Source organism: Procambarus clarkii, chromosome 33, assembly GCF_040958095.1.
Source record: "Procambarus clarkii isolate CNS0578487 chromosome 33, FALCON_Pclarkii_2.0, whole genome shotgun sequence".
NCBI classification, from domain to species: Eukaryota; Metazoa; Arthropoda; class Malacostraca; order Decapoda; family Cambaridae; genus Procambarus; species Procambarus clarkii.
In genome coordinates, this window is record NC_091182.1 from 18,225,021 (window position 1) to 18,230,423 (window position 5,403).

General features: G+C 49.8%; 1 long non-coding RNA gene across 1 annotated transcript; it reads left to right on the forward strand.

Annotated features, from left to right (window-relative positions):
- Positions 1–3,771: 3,771 nt before the first annotated feature.
- On the forward strand, positions 3,772–4,542 carry LOC138370702 (uncharacterized). Its single transcript, XR_011230219.1, has 3 exons — positions 3,772–3,850; positions 3,961–4,087; positions 4,467–4,542. It is a non-coding gene; the product is annotated as an uncharacterized lncRNA (long non-coding RNA).
- Positions 4,543–5,403: the final 861 nt, after the last annotated feature.

Below are 5,403 nucleotides of genomic sequence, written 5' to 3' on the forward strand. Positions count from 1 at the left end.
AAATCCACTGATGTGTTACTGGACACCGAAAACACCAGTTGGCGACCTTGTGGTTAGTAGTAGAGCCCTATTGTTGGGGCGGGCATACATCAGTTAAGTGAACCAGTTGTGTTCCCACTCCTTCTCGATCAGAGGCCGGTTGGGATTGACTGGGATACTCTCCTGGCGTACAGTGGCGCCGCGAGGATAGAGTGAAGACCCGCAGGGCTACGGTGAGTGACCTTGAGTATACTTGTTGCTCACCCGAGAGTGGAACCCCGACATTGGCGACCTTGCCAGGATAACGATCAAGATAAAGGTTGCAATTGTGGTACTTGGCAGTGGTATTAGATATCAGGTACAGGTTATCACTCATAGCACATGATGGAGGATGATAAAGTAACAAGGTTCATTGACACTAGAGATGAGCAGGTGCTGGAGGAGTGCACCAAGGCACAGTTACAGGCGATAGCAGACCATTTTGGGATAAAGCTGAGATCTTCCGGAGTGGGAGAGAGAAGACTGGAGATCATGGCACAGCTCAGGGCACGAGACGAAGCTTTGGGGGAGGAACGGCCACAAACACCTGCCAGTGTGGGAGAACACCTGAGCATTGGTGGGAGCAGCAGGGGATCCAGCGGCAGCAGGCACAGCGTTAAGCTGGAGATAATGAAGCTGCAGCAGGAAGCGCAGCTGAGGAGAGAAGAAGCACAGCAGCGCAAAGAAGAGCGAGAAGCAGAAGCACAGCAGCGCAAAGAAGAGCGAGAAGCAGAAGCACAGCTGAAGCGTGAGGAGCGAGAAGCACAGCTGCGCAGGGAAGAACAAGAGCGAGAAGCACAGCTGCGCAGGGAAGAACAAGAGCGAGAAGCACAGCTGAAGCGTGAAGAGCAAGAGGCACAGCAGCGCAAAGACGAGCTAGAAGCTAGAATGAGACAGCAGGAGATAGAAGCTAACAAGGATGTGGAGCTGAGGCGAGCTGAACTAGGGATAGCTCCCCCTGCTCCGCCACAGCAGGAAGACCGCCGAGTGAGGGAGCGAGATCTGCCGGTCTTTGTACCAAATGAAGCCGAAGGTTTCTTCGACCACTTCGAAAGGGTTGCTGCTTTGAAGAGGTGGCCGAGGGCGGAGTGGGCGGAGCTGGTTTAGGGTAGGCTCACCGGTGAAGCTCGTGAAGCCTACAATATGCTTGACTTCCAAGAATGCACCAACTACGATGCTGTAAAGAGAGCTGTGCTCCATTCTTTCAAGCTCACGCCGGAATGTTACAGGAAGAGATTCAGGGAATGTACCCGTTCGCCAGGAAAATCTTATGCGGAGACGGCGAGGGACATGGAGAGGAAGTTCCTTAAGTGGCTGGTCTCTGAAGAAGCGAGGTCGGCTGAAGAGGTCAAGAGGCTAATGGTCATGGAGAAGTTTATGTCCGTGCTCTCTCCTGAGATCAGGGTTAGAGTAAAGGAGGCGGACATTAAGGACCTGAGAGCCGCAGCCGACAGAGCCGACATGCTGGAAGAAGCCCTGCGACCATACCGTAAGGGACGGCACCGACCGCAAATACGCTCTGGATATGGTAGAAGATATAGAAGGACGGACGGATGGAGGACAGGAGCGAGTTCTCCTGAGTCCCATCTCTCAAGTGGAGACAGGAGAGGCTCAAAGACTGCTGTGGAGCCGGTAGGGAAGTCCCAAGCTGAGAGCTCAAGAGTTGTTGCCGAAACTGAGGAGTCGATGAATGGCGCGAGGAAGATACACCGAAGAAGGGTCCGCTGCTACAACTGCGGAATATTCGGACATGTCGCGCGGAAATGCAGACACCCTGAGCAGCGGGGGAACGTTGCTTTTGTGAGGGTCGAGGACCAGATGTCCGAGTGGGTGCGGGATGAACCCGTACTGAGTGGGGAGAAGAGAGTTCACCCATTCGTGTGTCAGGGAACCGTAAGGATGGCGGACGCAGACCCCATCCCGGTGAAGATATTAAGAGACACTGGGGCAGATTTTACCCTGGTGAGTGAAACCCTGTTCCCCGAGGGTTACGAGAGTACCAGTGTGGGGATGGCAAGTGTGACCACTGTGGGAGGCCCAGTGAGGATGCCCCTACACCAGGTGACTCTGAATTCTGATTATGGCTGCCAGACCCTTGTGGTAGGGATCTGTGCATCAATGCCCAAGATGGAGGCACAAGTCATCTTGGGAAATGACGCATGTGGAGGATATGTCCTCCCGAATCTCGCGAAAGGCGAGGAGTGCATAAAGCACTATGAGGAGACAGGTGGAGTGTTAGACGCCTGTGGGGACGAGATAGGAATCGCCACGGCGGCGTTCCCGGTTTGTGCTGTGATGCCGAGGCAGTGCGAAGGGCACGGAGGGTGTGGATCTGATAGTGTTGACGAGGAGACGTCTGGCAGTCGGGAAATCGATCACCTCTTCATGGAACCCGGAGAACGAGCGAAGGGCGAAGGCGGCCCGAATGGTGAGTTGCAGGTGACCCTCACCAGTTCTCTAGATGTGGACCGCACTCGTCTCGAAGAGCTGCAGCAGATAGAGTTCCCCGAATTGATTCATGAGTCCAATGGAGGACGTGTTGGTCCTGAGAGGGCCACTCATTGTTACGTACAGAACGGCATGCTGATGAGAGTGTTCTGCACAGAGCAGGGAACTGAGTGTGATGAAGCGGTATGTCCTGCGTTGTTTGCCATGCGTAACGCAGTGGTAGGATCGATAGGTTTCTCATCTTTCCAGCTGGTGTATGGACAGGGGGTGCAAGGTCCTCTGTCCATGTTGAAGGAACAATGGACATCAGGAGTGACCGTGGGAACGGTCAACGGATATGTAAGGAGCGTTTCGCATTGGCGGCAGGAATACTGGTTGGAAATTAAACTCATCCGATGGGAAGACAACGTAGTAGCAGATGCCCTGTCCTGTATGCACTAACCAGACATGACTCTTATTTTAAGGGGAGGGGTATGTGACGGTGTTCCCCCCCTTATATTTCTCCCATGCCTGCAGTAAGAGTCATGTTCACTTTACCTGAGCGTTCTCTACGTAGCAGGCATCAGTTTGGTATATGTGGGAGAGTGGAGTGTTCTCGGAGTGCCGAGAAATTTATAAAACAAGAGTATTTTGGCCTGTGGTTTAGGGGACATCTCTGCTCAAATCCAAAAAATTTCGAAAATTTACTAAAAATTTTGAAAAATACTACAACGTTCTGGCAACACTGTGGTGCAAACCGTTTTATGTTATCTTGAAAAATAACGTAATTAGAGTCAAATTTCCCGCTGCAACTTTCGTGAATCCGGTTCTCGCGGCCTGGGTGTGCCGTGGGGTGTTGTGTCTTACGTTGTAGAAGTCTAATATTTTGTAATAGCGTGGAAAATAACGTGTTATGCATAAAACGAATATAAACTCACTCATTGGCAACAGTCTCGTGTGAGAGAGGGGTGGGCTTGCTGGCTAAGTCAGTCACTCTTTGTGTCCCTCAGCTGGTGGACCTATCATGGACGCGCTCTCACAATTTGTGCTATTTTTACTGCAAAATGACGTACAAAACGAAGATGAGGAAAACTATGAAAGCTGAAAGCATGCTAGCTGCCCGTAGATGCAGCTCGCTGCCCCCCCCCCCCCCACAATCCCACCCTCTGCCACCGCACATTTTCCACCTTCTACTCCAGGTCTTGCACCTGCTACTCCAAATCTAACTGGACTGGTACTTGAACAAAAAGGACAAGGATATGCAGAGACCAACGAGATGTACAACCAAACCAAGAAAGGCCCCTGAGGGGGCCTGAGGGGGCTGACCCCCAGCTATGGCACAGGTGCCTACTAGTGCCACTCCAGTGCCACCTTGAGGACCCATATTTCTGACCAATTATATTAGGTTAGTATGTTTTACTGTTATATTGTGATATTACTTCATAAATATTTGTACATATAAAACTGGTGGCCAATATATATTTTTTTTTTTTTTTTTTTTTTTTTGCAGATCAGGCGATCTGCATGGAACTTGCACACCTTACTGAACCCATGCCTATCTACAAGGGTGCAAATTTTGAATGATATTGGTCAAAATCAACCTCAGCTAAAGGTGGCTGAACTTTAACCTCCGTTTGTGCAGGTAAATATTTTACAATTTTATCTGATTTCACAGACTTATTTATTATTCAATTTACATGAAACTTGCACATTATATGTAGAGTTTATGCCTCTAAAACATTGTGGTGGCTTTTCTTTCTACGTAGATTTATTGATTTTATAAATATTTATAAATATCATATTCTTGCATAGGATTTTTGGGAAATTTACAAAATCTGTATTATTGCACTAAATACATATGGGATAAAAATCCACCACACAAATCTTTATTATATAGTAAGGTCATAGCTAAGTGTCATAGAACTGATTTCGGTTCACAATTGTGGGCTGTGAAATGATTTGAACATTGTTGCAAAATTGTCTAAAAAAATTTTTTATTTTTTTTCTCCCTCTCTATTTAGGCTGCGATGCTGAAACTTGGCCCAGTTGCAGCACCTTTCACATGTATCAGGATAATAAATTTTCAATGCCCTAAAACAACTTTTAATTTTCATCTAACAAACCCCTTAGGCCCGTTAGGAAGCCAAGATGGCGCTGGCTCTCCTGTTTCCCCGCCAAAACTGTGTGACGTCAGTGACACCGGATTGGTCACCGACAGCAATGTGGCACAGGGAGCCAATGAAAACCTCCCATGGCGAATGTGACGTCACGAAGGAAGGGGGGTCCAGTCAGAGCGCCACGGCGGCGCCATCAGTCTAAGACAGCACGTCAAAGAGGTCGGACGTGCGCTGGGGGGTCCTGTCAGTTGGACAGTTTACCCCGACTCCGGAGGATTTACGCATCACCCGTGGTCTGCCAACACCTGTGGGGTCTTACTTCGTTCATGTGTTGAACCGAAGCAGGAATTGACGGGATATTGAGCAACAAGTGCTCCAGGAACAGGTGTTGTGCAAGAGTGGAGACTAGACAGCGACGTATGCGACGGCTGATAGCTCTACATTGATGACGTAGTTGCTGAACCAATCCTCCGTGAGGGAATCAGTCTGACACGACACGTCAAGGAGGTTGGACGTGCGAAGATTGGTCCTGTCAGTTTGACAGTTGTTTCCCGCTCCCGTGGATTTTACGCGTCACCCGAAGTCTGCCAGTACTCTGTGAGGTCTTCCTTCGTTCGTGTGTTGAACTAGAGAGGGAATCGACGGGATACTGAGCAACAAGTGCTCCAGGACAGGTACTGTGCAAGAAGAAGTGAAGTCTGTGCAGTGACGTATACGACGTCTGAGGCAGTTCACCCGTTTGTGACGGCATAGCGGCTGAACCGAGCCACTGGGAAGCTGAGGAAGAAGGAAACTACTCGGGAATCCGAACGACTGCAGCCGAGACGTAGGCGGGCACCCA